We start from the raw sequence: 15,195 nt of genomic DNA, 5'->3' as shown, positions 1-15,195 counted from the left end.
TGCCACTTAATCTCATTTTAAACCTCATTTGTATCTTGACGATTACAATCTGCGTTCAAATCTTTCATGATTCTTGAAAACACCTCTACCGAGAGGATGAACCAGCCGCATTTCATCTACGGAAGAAAAGGTTGATGCATATAGTTATGCACCTGAAAAACCCTCGGAAACTGAGTAAACATTTAACACGTAGCTGTACTAATTCCTTTAGTGTTATTATTACCCAAAATGATTTGGTAATCCCTTTCAAAGTAGCAAATTTTATCACAGCTCCAGCAAGTCAACTCCGACTTTTCATCCGAAACAACCTTATTATAACCTTGATATATATGTGTACTCTTTATTGTTACTGGAGAACCTTTTATATTTCACCATATTACCATCAGCGTTTAATCATCTAAAAACACAATTCTCCTGAAACCACCTCAGTTTGATACCCGATGACCCAGATCCGTTAACTTTGAAAATGCTGATAAAGTAGCATGTTGTAGATGGTCTTAATGGCCAATAGTTGATGATAAAGAAGGAAGTGTTGGGAACGCTCGATAGAAAATTTGGTACTAAAAATCGGATTGAGCACACCGTGAAGGAAACAAAGAACAAATACAAATACCAAACCCTATATTCAAAGAATCCAGGTAATTCTGGATCCGATGAAATCTTTAGAGAATATCTTGCTCCAAAGTCGTGTTAAAATCTTGCAGAAAATCTTTCTTCATTCACCTTCGAACTTAGAAATTTCAAAATATCATCATAAATATCTTTGATATTTCTGCGGATATTTACATAAATATTCTTGTCCGAAATTATCTACCTCTTCGTGTTTCCAGTATCCCATTATATAGGAAATTTTGGTAAAATCCAAGTATAAATTATGAATGAATTGTGGAGAAATGTTGGGAACTGAAGCATGAGTTAGTATAATATAATGCGCTTGGCCAACGTGATTATATTACAGTAAATCATGCTGAGTTTCTAATGAAATGTGATGATGGTTCACAATAGATTACACCATCATCATGTGTCATGTTACATAACTCTTTCATTCTACATAACCTCCGAACTTATCAAGAAGAATATATTCTTGATAATTCTATCTTCAGTAATTTTGATAAATTTGAAAATCAAATCGTGCCATCATGTTCCTTCTTGCCTAGAACATTATAATCATTCGAACTTCTATATGTACGAATTCTGGACCATTATTCGCTTGACTTGAAGTCGGGAAGAGAAAACAAAAGCATAGAGCTTCGAAATATAAGGGAGAATATAAAGCCCGATAACAACACATAAATTACAAACCGTGTATGTCAATGTTTATCGCAACATAAAGACACGGGAGAATTAAAAACAATATAACCCCAAAGGCGAAGTAGAAGAAAGTAGATTCCTCTTGTGGAAGTTGAAAAAGGAGAATGAATGTTGCGATAGTAAGGATGAGGACAACAATCAGAACTGGATTAAGCATTTTCACAATTGTTTGAAAGTATGGATCGAGAAGAAAGAATTGAAGTGGCGAAAATAATGGAACGAAAGAAGTCTATTTATAGTGAAAATACTAGACAAAGAAATCAAGACAGATTTCCACATTTAATTGGAGAGATCCTAATTTCCTTATTCGCCGAAGAGGCAAATCTTTTAGATTTTAAAGATTTTCTTTAATCCCTTGAATTCCGGAATTCAACCAAGACAACGTCAAAAGTTAAGACGCACCTTATTTTCTAAATTCCACCATGACTACAGCAAAAAGTTAAATCTCTATCTCAATCTGTTGTGACAGCTTCACTCGTACGCTTCACCTAACCGAATCGTTTTATCTATATTACTCAATAATGATAAAACTCTATTTAGCAACTCATATTCATCATGAAAATATTTTTAGTGTTAGCCATGACGACCTCGATCAAATTTCGGGACGAAATTTCTTTAACGGGTAGGTACTGTCACGACCCGGAAAATTTCGACTAATTTTAAAACCAAATTCTCGATACGATTTAATATTTTTGACACAATAAGCAAAGTCTATAAGGTTGAGTCTCAAAAGAATTTTGAATTGTTTCATATGTTCATTTGATCTTTGACTATTCCCGACGATTCACGAACAAATGTTGTAAATAAACAAGTATATATAGGTATGAATTCTATACATAAGTAATACTATAAATATCATAACATATATAAAGTAATTAATAAATATTAAAGAATCAATACAATATGTAATAAGTAAATATGATACAATTAATAAATTGTAAAAGTAATTTCAAGATAAATATAGTTATTAACGTTATTGTTATTATTTTCATTCTGATTAAAGATAAATGTTAATATTAACATTATCGTTACAATTATTAGTATCATTGTATTAATAAAATTTTAATCTTGATTATCATTAGGATTATTAAAAGTGTTATTATTAATTTAATTACTAACAATTATAATGTTATTTAAAATTTTTATTTTCATTAGTGTTAATATGATATTAATATTATTAATATTAGTAGTATTCTTATTAAAATTAATAACATTTCAGATTTATTAAATAGATTCATATTATTTGGTAATCATACAAAATTTGATAAGATATATATATATATATATATATATATATATATATATATATATATATATATATATATATATATATACACATGTAAATATATAACAAGTATACATAAAATATATAAACCATCACGGATGTATATAAATGCAGTCATATAACATGTATATATAAATACAGATATACTCAGTGTATATAGGAAAATACAGATATACTCTGTACGTATAAGTAAATACAAGTATATAGATATAAGATTATATGGATACAGTATTATATATAAAAATATCAATACAGATACATTGTTTACCTATACAATCTATAACAAATCGTTATCCTCCTGTTTAATCTGCTTACCTATTGATTAAACAGACCAATCCAAATCACATAAAATTCGAATGCTGTTTCAAGTCATTGTCAAAATATATTTTTTTTCATTGTTTTTGGATTGTTATTTACGTATCACATGTCAGACTATTGTTACCAGTCTCAATCACTTTACTTTACAGCTAATCGATCATATCCTCCTTATTAATCTTCAACAGAACGAGTTCTGTCATTGCACATTCTATAACTCGAAAAATAAAATCAGAAATTTTGAAGAAAACCACAAACGACCCTGTTATTAAACTTTTATGCAATAATTCGATTTTGAACCGTTTTCAAAAATATAAAAATGCAGATATGTACTAAATCCATTACTCAAACTACCTGCAAATTTACAAGTTTCAATTCTTGTTATTGATTATAAATTTTGAAGTCAAAGTTTTGTATAAAAAGTCAACCGAACACTTTAAGATCAAAATTGAAGTTCTGAAAGTTAAGTCTGTTAAAATTAACGATTTAAGAAGTTTTTAATCATGATTTACAACACTTTTTATGTTGTAACTATAATGTGAAACAGCCATGAAATCGAAATCAGTTTTTGGGTTGAGTTTATTACTCGCGAACTGTAAACAGCAAGTCTGTTCTTTCATTTTTTTTTTTCATTTCAAATTTATTTAAACAAATAATATGGATCGATTATCTTTCGGTTGTAATTATTTTAGATCAAACAAACTACAATTTTGTTACAAATCATTAGTCCTCTGGTCGACTAAGTTCAAAGGAAGAAGTAGAACAAGGGAACTCGGTTTATATTTATATCTATATAGCTAATATCAGAAAAACAAAATAGAAGAGATGGTTAAGGGAGTGAGCGGGTATACGAGAGGTCTTAAGTTCGAAACTAGGCCACAGCAAAACATTTTTCCTTTTTATTTACAAGGGAAGCTTGGGCTGGAATTTTATGAAGGCTGCCCTATTGGGCCGAATTAATTGATGAGCCTGTTGGGCTGGAGTAATCATGAGTTATAAGGTTTTAATTCAATACTAGTAACAGAAAATTTGTAAGTGGAACCGTGGTTAAGGGTTTGAGTTTTTAACGAGAGGTCGCGGGTTCGAGCCCGGGCATGGACAGTTTTTCTTTTTGGAGCTTTCTCTAGTGAGGTAGTTATTATTATTACTCTCATTATTATCATTATTATTATTATTATTAATATTATTATTATAAGTATCATTATTATTATTATCGTTATTAATACTATTATTATTATTATTATCATTATTATTATTATTATTATTATTATTATTATTATTATTATTATTATTATTAACAATATTATTATAACAGATAAATATTTTTATATAAGAGTACATTTACAACTACTATGATATTACATATGATTATATATATTTATATAAATATTTATACATAACAAAATATTGATTTTTACTATAATATTAATCATATATATACATATATATAAATATATAAAACTGTATAAATATTAATTATTTTAAAAATATATATATACAAATTAGATACATAAGGTATATAATTTAAGCCAAATATATAAATCGTTCGATTACGATTATATATGTGTTAATATTAATATAATGGTATAGGTTCGTGAATCTGAGGCCAACCCTACATTGTTCAGTATCGTCGTATATGTATTTTTACTACAAAATACAATACGGTGAGTTTCATTTGCTCCCTTTTTAATTGCTTTTGCAATATATATTTTTGGGCTGAGAATACATGCGCTGCTTTTATAAATATTTACGAAATAGACACAAGTACTTAAAAATATATTCTACGTTGAGTTGTACCACTGGCATACTTCCCTGTAGCTTGGTAACTACTATTTACATGGGTATTGTAAACGCGAATCCTGTTGATAGATCTATCGGGCCTGACAACCCCAACCGGACTGGACGACCAGTATTCAACGGTTGCACAGTACTTCGTTTTGGTGACTACACTTGGTACGGTGTAGTGAGATTTCATAATAAAGGGAATATGCGACGTTGATTAAATGTTAAGTATTGTTACCAAGTGCTCAACCACATAGAATGCTTTACATACACTTGCGAGTGTATTATGTTTATGATTATGAAATCTTGTGGTCTATTAAAATATTGAAATGATTATTATGATAAACCTATGAACTCACCAACCTTTTGGTTGACACTTTCAAGCATGTTTATTCTCAGGTACAAATTAAGTCTTCCGCTGTGCATTTGCTCATTTTAAGGACATTACTTGGAGTCGATCATCGCAATGGGACCAAATGTTGATGACTTCGTCCAGGAGGATAAGGACGGGTCGTTACAGAGTGGGTTTCACAAAATGCTTAAGCTTAAAATATGCATAAACTGGTATATATAGGTCACGAATGGGCTTCATGCGTACGAACGGGCCTTCAGTCACATATGTTTCCTCCAGACCAGTTTAATGAATATACATCAACCTAGGTGTATAACATAAATATGACAATATTCTAAACTATTCGCCAAGCGATGGACATCCGGAAAATGCATCAACACATTACAGTGTACAATGTTAGTAATATATATATATATATATATATATATATATATATATATATATATATATATATATATATATATATATAATTATATTATAATTATAATATTATGCTAGGTTATGTAGTTCGTTTTAATTAGTAGTGTTACTGTTATATAAAGATTATTATGTTTAAATAGTATTGTTATATAAAGTTTGATTGATTATACGTATACCTTAATATCTATTATCTATCTATGAATCTATCTATTAATTACTGTAAAATAGTATAGTATTTACGCAACATAGCACTACCTTATACTTGAATGGCAGTGCTAGTTTATACTAAGGCCACTTGCTATGATTTCCAACTTTAACACAAAATTTTTCCTTCACATCAGCACAAACAATTTAATATTTCTTTCACTAAACACTCACAATCTTACACTCAATTTCAAACTTTAACCAATTTAAAATTATTAATAAATGCAATTTAAAATTATGTAACCAATTATTATTTAAATAAGATGTGTGTGGATGTGATATTAAAATGTGGGTTTTTTTTTTTTTTAACGGCGAATTTGCATCAGCGAATCATTTATTAATAATCGTGGGACCTGGGTTGCTTGGCAACTAATCGCAGAAAATTGGAGAGAAAACCTTTCACCCCCAGGAATTGAACCCGGGTTGCTTGGCAACTAATCGCAGAAAATTGGAGAGAAAACATTTCGCCCCCAGGAATTGAACCCGGGTTGCTTGCCAACTAATCGCGGGCCCTTTCACACTGAGACTTGATACCGTTGAAGCAAACGTTCGTTGGTTAAAATGTGGAGCCTTTGTTTCACAATTTTCTTTTTCTTCCATTGCAGGAATGGCTAGTTTAACCAACTACCCACAATCTTTGTTAAACTTTAACAATTGTTAACATGACACTTTAACGGACCATAACAGGTGGCCTAATGGGTAGTGGTAGCGTGTACCTATCTTATATCGAATTGCGCGCGAAAGAAAATTTTAGTCCACTCCTTTAGTTGAAAACCTATTGCTATCCGGTTTAACACAATTTTTAATCATTTGAAAAAAAAAATTATTTAAGCTTGTAAGAAGTTAAGAAAAAAACTGATTACATGTGGACTATAATCATTTGAATTTCTTATAAATGATCTGTTAACATAGATGTTTAGTTGACTCTTAATATTCGAATCTAGAACTATGTACGAAACTAAAATGTTTATTTTCAGGACAAGAAGAAAAGAAAGTGATCATCAACAAATGTGCGTGCACAAAAGAATCAAATATCAAATATATCTAATATCCTGAATAAACATTTTTAAGGAAGTTCAATTACAGTACTAAAGTACATAGCAGGCTTGTTGTAATAAGAACAATCGAATTGACACATTTACTGAACTTTATTGAATCATATGAAAATGAATTACAAGAGAATTGAGAGTAAAATACATTGAATCAGAAAACCCCAATTCTAACCCTAGATACTTATACTACAGTAACTAGCAAACGATTAACAACTTAATCCGTTATTAACCACTAACAGAAAATAAGAACTTTTCACATTACACCCTTGAACAGTTTAAAGAATGACTAAGTAACCCCTAGACTTTGTTGACTGCAGTTGACTTGACAAATTAAATCAATACATCACAATCTCCACCTTGATTACTTGTCAATAAGGATTGACTCATCAACTCCAATACTTACTGCATTCAAACACTTCTTAAACTTCTCAATTGGTAATGACTTCGTTAACATGTCAGCTGCATTATCCAAAGTATCAATTTTTTCCACAACAACTTCAACATCTTTAATAACTTTCCTGATGAAATGCAGCCTAACATTAATGTGCTTAGTTCTCTCATGAAACACTTGATTTTTAGACAAGTGTATTGCACTTTGGCTATCACAATTCACAACTGGGACATTTATGACCACTCCCAGCTCTGTCAACAAACCATTCAGCCAAATTGACTCTTTTATGGCTTCTACAAGTGCAATGTACTCTGCTCCAGTAGTAGAAAGAGCAACTACATGTTGTAAACATGACTTCCAACTTACTGCAACACCATATAAACTAAACAAGTACCCAGTTATTGATCTGCCATTATCTTTATCTTTTGCAAAATCTGCATCAGTAAAACCTTCAAGAACATGACCATCTTCAAAAACTTGACCTTGTCTACCATATATCAAACCAACATCAACAGTCCCCTTCAAGTATCTCATAATCCACTTCACAGCTTCCCAATGATTGAAACCTGGACATGACAAGTATCTGCTAACTACACTTACAGCATATGCAATATCTGGCCTGGTGCATACCATCAAATACATTAAACTCCCAACTGCATTTGCATATGGTACTTTGGACATCTTTTTTTCTTCATAAACTGTCTTTGGAGAATCATCCAATGACAATTTGAACTGCTGCCCTAAAGGAGTCAACACCATTTTACTTTGATCCATGCTGTAATTAGCTAACACCTTCTTAGCATAAGAACTTTGAGACAACTTCAACAGTCTTTTACTCCTATTTCTATGAATTTCCATTCCCAGTATTTTCCTTGCTTGACCTAATTCTTTCATATCAAACTCACTACTCAACATTCTTTTTATATCACTAATCATAGCCTTATCTTGACAAGCTATTAGCATATCATCCACATACAACAGCAAGTATATGAACTTATTATGTTCAAACTCTTTGAAATAAACACAAGTATCATACTCACTTCTTTGGAAACCAATGTTGACCATGTGACTGTCAAACTTCATATACCATTGCCTGGGACATTGTTTCAATCCATATAAAGCTTTCTTTAAAAGACAAACCTTGTTTTCTTCACCCTTAACTTCAAAACCTTTTGGTTGAGCCATGTAAATGCTTTCTTCTAAATCTCCATGTAAAAAGGCAGTTTTTACATCAAGCTGCTCCAACTCATAATCATTGACTGCAGTGAGATTTAAAATAACCCTAATTGAAGTATGTTTAACCACATGTGAGAAAATTTCATTGAAATCTATTCCTGCTCTTTGAGTAAACCCCTTTGCTACCAATCTTGCTTTGTACCTTGGTTTCTCAATCCCAGGAATTCCTTCTTTCAACTTGTATATCCACTTACTACCCACAAGCTTTTGACCATCTGGCTTATCAACTAATACCCAAGTACCATTCTTATCTAAAGAACTCATCTCCTCTTTCATTGCTGCATACCACTCGCTCTTTTCTTTAGAACTCATTGCTTCTTCAAAAGTTTGTGGTTCATTTAAATCTTCCAAGCTGCAGCAGCTAAGGCAAATGCTGTTAGATCTTCTTCATTAGACCTAAACCTAACAGGAGGTACAATAGTCCTTCTAGGTCTATTTCTTGCCACACTATACTCTGTGTTTAACCTCTGATCAACAGTACTATCTCTGGTCAACTCTACAGTATCATTATCCATCTTAGGTGCATTAAGCTCCACCTCCAATGGTAAACTATCTACTGTATCATCTTTCTTTACAAGGGTATCTCTGTACACTAGCTTTTCATTAAAAACTACATCCCTGCTTACAATCACTTTTGGTTTCTCATTTACACATTTCCAAAGCCTATAACCTTTGACACCTTCAGGATATCCTAAGAAAATACACTTTATTGCTCTAGGATCTAATTTACCCTGATTCACATGTGCATAACAAACACAACCAAATATTCTCAAATGATCATAGCTTACAGCTTTCCCTGTCCATACTTCCATAGGTGTCTTTAACTCTATAGCAGTGGAAGGAGACCTATTAATCAAGTATGCAGATGTGGTAACAGCTTCTGCCCAAAACATATGAGGTAAACCAGATTCTGATAACATGCACCTTACTTTATTGAGTAATGTTCTATTCATCCTTTCAGCTAAACCATTCTGCTGTGGAGTACCAGGAACTGTCAAATGCCTTGCTATACCATTTTCTTTACAATATTCATTGAATTGACCATTACAAAATTCTAAGCCATTATCAGTTCTTAACTTTTTAACTCTTCTTCCAGTTTGATTTTCAACTAGAACTTTCCATTCTTTAAACTTGGCAAAAGCTTCATCCTTATGTTTTATCACGTATACCCAAACCCTTCTTGAACAATCATCTATAATTGACAGAAAATACCTAGCTCCACCTAGAGATGAAGTCCTAGCAGGCCCCCACAAGTCTGAATGCACATAATCAATAATGCCCTTTGTGGTATAATTGCTTTTACTAAATTTGACCCTATGTGATTTACCAAACACACAGTGTTCACAGAATTCAACATCACTAAGTATCAACTTTCCAAATACTTGTTTCTTATTTAACTCAACAAGCCCTTGACTACTTATGTGTCCCATCCTCTTATGCCAAATCATAGTATTATCAATTGACCTACTCTCTACAACAGATGCATCACTAGTCAATGCTGTACCATTAAACATATAGATGTTATTCCCTATTCTACTCCCCTACAGAATAACTATGGCTCCTTTACTCATCTTAAGTTTTCCATTTTCAATTGAAACCTTAAGACCTCTACTTTCCAACATACCAACAGAAATTAAATTTCTCTTAAGGTTTGGAATATATCTAACATCAAGCAAATCATAACAACAACCATTTTCATTCATAAGAGTAATCCTACCAATACCTTTAACCTCACAGGCAGTATCATCACCAAGAACTACTGTACCTTTGTTAACTTCTTGATAGTCTGTAAACAACTCATTGCAGGGTGTCATATGAAAAGAGCAGCCAGAATCCAATATCCAACTTTTTGTTGCTTTACTATCTGTGACAACCAATGCTTCAGCACTTTCATAACCTTCAGACCATGTATCAGATGACAGCACATTTTTTCCTCCTTTTTGATAACCATCAGTCTTCTTCTTTCTTTCTGGACAGTCTCTTCTAAAATGGCCTTCTTTGTGACATTGAAAGCACTTCAATGGTTTACTTCTTGATTTAGGTCTGTCACTTATATTTCTCTTTTTGACATCTCTTTTTTCTGACCTTCCTCTAACATACAAACCATCACCAGAATCTGAACTTTGTTCACTCTTTCTTTTCAACTCCTTAGAGTTAACTTGTAACGACCCGAAAATTTCCGACCAAATTTAAACTTTAATCTTTATATTATTCCGACACGATAAGCAAAGTTTGTTAAGTTAAATCTCAAGAATTTTAAACTGTGTTCATACATTCATTATAACCTCGACCAAATTCCGACGATTCACGAACCGTTATATATAAATAGATATGTATATGTATATATATATATATGTATATATATATATGTATATATATATATATATATATATATATATTATGACTTGAGAATATTAATAAAGTATTAAACGTATAATACTTTACACGAACGTATTTGTTTCAATATGTTTTTTGACGAAATTAAAAAAAATATATTAAATGATTGAATTATCAGAAACATTGAATTATGATTACAAGTCTCTGTTGAGAGGTCCACTATGATTTGAGAAAATCTATTCCTCTTAACGATATTCAGAATAATTTGTAAAGCTATTTATAAATAAAAACAAAAAGTGTCATTTACGAAAGTTAGACAAAAGTTAGTGGAGAATTGGTTTCCATAATATTCTATTAATCTATTTTCAAACGTACAAAGACGTTTTCAGTTTAAAAAGAACTTTATTATTAAAACGTATATAACTTTTATAAATATCTAGAATCACTTTTGACAACTCATTACTTAACCAGTATAATAAATATAACGATATTTATATTTTATTTCATTAAATATATATAACGATTTAAATTAATAATATATATATTTATACGCGTATTATACATACATAGTTTTTATACTTTTACTATACTTTAACTTTACATTTACTTTACTTTTACTTTACTTTAACTTTAATAATTCACTTTAATAATTCATACTTTAATAATTCACTTTAATAATTCATACTTTAATAATTCACTTTAATAATTCATACTTTAATAATTCACTTTAATAATTCATACTTTAATAATTCACTTTAATAATTCATACTTTAATAATTCACTTTAATAATTCAAAAATCTATTATAAATAGAATTCAATAGGTTTCATTATTTCATAAAAACTTGAAAATATATTTCTATAAACTCTCTCAATCGATTTATATATATATATATATATATATATATATATATATATATATATTTGCTCTGTATTATTTCAAGATATTATTAGTATACATAAAATATTACGACGGAGTGCTGTCCGAGTGATTTCAAAATGGTTTTTTTGAATGAGTCGATGCTAAGGAAATTATGGGTTATAGCTATGGATGTGATGGGTATGGTTCATGGGTATGCTCGTGAGGTCAATCTAGTGTTTTGTCATCTCCGTTGCGTCTACGTACTTTCCTGCAATATTGAATCTCAATATTGATACGTCGTGAATCCGAGGCCAACCTTGCACTTGTTAAATGATGTTATATGTATTTTTACTTCGAAATACAGTATTGTGAGTTTCATTTGCTCCCTTTTATATATATTTTTGGGACTGATAATACATGCGCTGTTTTTATAAATGTTTTACGAAATAGGTACAAGTACTAAAACTAATTCTACGTGGGTTTAAACCAGAAATATACCCTTAGCTTGGTAACATTAAACTACTTGTCTATGTACGGTAGGCGCGAATCCTAAAGATAGATCTATTGGGCCTGACAAACCCCATCCTGACTATGGGATGCTTTAGTACTTCGAGGTTATTTTAAACACACCTGATCCGGTGTACTTCAGAGGGTAAAACATGAACGTTAAAGCTTGTTACCGGGTGCCTACAACTTATAGAATACTTTTATACACTTGCGAGTGTACATATATTTATAAACGGAAATCTTGTGGTCTATTAATATATTGAAATGATTGTTATAATAAACCTATGAACTCACCAACCTTTTGGTTGACACTTTAAAGCATGTTTATTCTTAGGTATTAAAGAAATCTTTCGCTGTGCATTAGCTCATTTTAAGGATATTACTTGGAGTCATTCATGGCATATTTTGGAAGACGTTACATTCGAGTCATTGAGTTCATCAAGATTATTATTAAGCCAATTATAGTTGGATGTATTATGAAATGGTGTGCATGCCGTCAACTTTCATTGTAAAGAAAGTTTGTCTTTTAAAAACGAATGCAATGTTTGTAAAATGTATCATATAGAGGTCAAATACCTCGCGATGTAATCAACTATTGTGAATCGTTTATAATGTATATGAATGGGTCCTTTCAGTTGATATCAGAGCGGTGGTCTTAGCGAACCAGGTCTGCATAAGTGTGTCTAACTGATAGTCGTTAGGATGCATTAGTGAGTCTGGACTTCGACCGTGTCTGCATGTTAAAAGTTTTGCTCATCATTTTTGTCGGAAATTACCTGCTTATCATTCTTAGTCTAGACACATCTTATTGCATTGATTGCATGAATAGTGTATAGACAAAATTCATATCTTAGCGTATCTGCTAATTTATATCTTAGCATATCTGTTACTGTAAACTTTGCCTGACATATTCCGTAAATTCCTCCGTAATCTACGAAACCTTTTGCTCTATATAATTAGAATACCACCCGATAGCCGGAAAAATCATTTCATATCAAAAAATTCTTTATTCAATCGTACGAAATGGAATTCGTCATTAGTTCAAGTCCCTCGGATTCCGAAATGGAATCCCACTCAATTTCCGAAAGCAGTGTGACCGGAATGGATCAACTAATTAGTCATCATCTATTCTGGATGAATTGGGGATGGGTTCGTAGCCTCCTTAATCATTGGAGATAAGAAGAAGGTGATCCCTTCCATCCACCACATTGCCCTCTTGGCGAAGAACCTGAAGCACTTACCGGCGAACCTATCCGAAACACCATTTTCTCTCTTATTTCTAGAGTATCTCGTCACGATTACATACTACACCAAATTCTAGATTTTATTTATCCGCTCGTCCGAACCGACAATCACCCCGGTGTAATAGAAGAAGTCAACGAGCTTCGCGCTCGGGTAGTGGCTTTGGAGAATATGGTGCAAAGGTTACAAACACCAGCAGCAGTACCAGCAGCATAAACAGTACCACCATCAGCAACACCAACAGTACCATCACCACCACCAATAACAACATCCACATCCCACACCGCAACATCACAATCTGTATCTCAAACATCAACGTCATACGCGCTGTAAATATCCAGGAATATCAACAACAACAAACGATGAAGTATTAATTCATAAACTTCATTGAAGAGATATCTCTGCGGCAGTTATGTAATCTCCAAAATCTTAGAGATTATTTAATTCTGACCGTAAATTGGATGAGTGAACGGAGATGGTAGAGTAGAAACTTTGATCGAAAATGGTGTACGATTTACAAGCTAGAATTGTTTTACCAACAGCATCAACAGGACCGTAGCATCATCAACACAGTCAGTGCCGTCAGTATCGTCAGAATCAACAGCACCTGTAACATCACAAACTCTGTCAGTTCAAGAATCATTGTGGACATCATTACGAATCAACAACAAATATATTGTATCAATGAGTTATGAAGTATTAACTCATTTCCAATCGAAAGATTTATATGTATATTTTATATAAATAAATTTTTAAACCATAATAAATCTTCCCGTACTAAGCTATTATGTGTGAATCTTAACTACTCAGTTAATTCATGTTACAAATATGCAATGATGTACGTCCTTCGTCCACAACTTAACCATCGTTAATTACAATCTCTGTCTCAATTCAATAAAAATCTAATTCATAATAAATCAAGTGTATTATTCGATTATATGTTTGATTTTACACTTTCATCATCGATGTACTCGAAACTTTTCAAATAACATCATTCATACCTTGTGAAGTTCACAAGAATTTCACGAAAACCAACCAATAACAAAGTAATGATTCATAATTTCAATATTATTGAAGAAATACTTATGCAATTTATAAAGTTTTAGGGATTACTCAATTCTAGTTCAAACCATAAAACAAATGAGTTTAATTTAATATTAACTCATTAAATCTATATTACATCTAAAGAAAATATACACATATATTTTCATAAAGACTGTAATAAACTTCTTTTGTACAAAATATTAATTGTGAATTTTTTTTTAACGGGTACGTAATACCCGAGAGATATATAAATTCACAATTAATATATTACATTTTTCGAAACTGATTCAGTAATCATCAACTATACTCCCTACTTTCACAACAATATCCATTCTTTCATATAAATCAAAACAATCATACTCATTCAAAATTCAATTACATATTCTGATTTTGAAATCGCATAATTCAATTCGAAATATAACCAGTATCATCACTCTTAGATTCCTATATCTTTCAAAGCTATACTTTGACTTCAAAACTGTGTTAGGACATCATATGTATTAACGATTACAATATGTGCTCAAACCCTTCGAAATTCCTGAAGACACTTCAACTAAGGAACAATCGAGATGATGATCCAACCACATGTTACCCACAGTTATACACCTGAAAAACTCTCAAAACCCAAGTCATAGTTCGACAAGTATCCGTGTTAGACCCTTTGGCATTTACTAGCTAAAATAACTTTTCAATTCCGTTTCAAAATAGACAGTTTTGTCACAGCTCCAGCAAGTCAACTTCGACTTCTCAATCAAAACAGTCTTATTATAACCTCGATAGATACGTTGCCCTTTCGCCAACGTTACCGGGGAATCGTTTATATTCACCACATTAGCAATAAACTTACCAACAACTTC

Source organism: Rutidosis leptorrhynchoides, chromosome 5 (genome assembly GCF_046630445.1).
Source record: "Rutidosis leptorrhynchoides isolate AG116_Rl617_1_P2 chromosome 5, CSIRO_AGI_Rlap_v1, whole genome shotgun sequence".
In the NCBI taxonomy this organism is placed as follows: domain Eukaryota; kingdom Viridiplantae; phylum Streptophyta; class Magnoliopsida; order Asterales; family Asteraceae; genus Rutidosis; species Rutidosis leptorrhynchoides.
Note: the sequence above shows the minus strand (reverse complement) of the source record.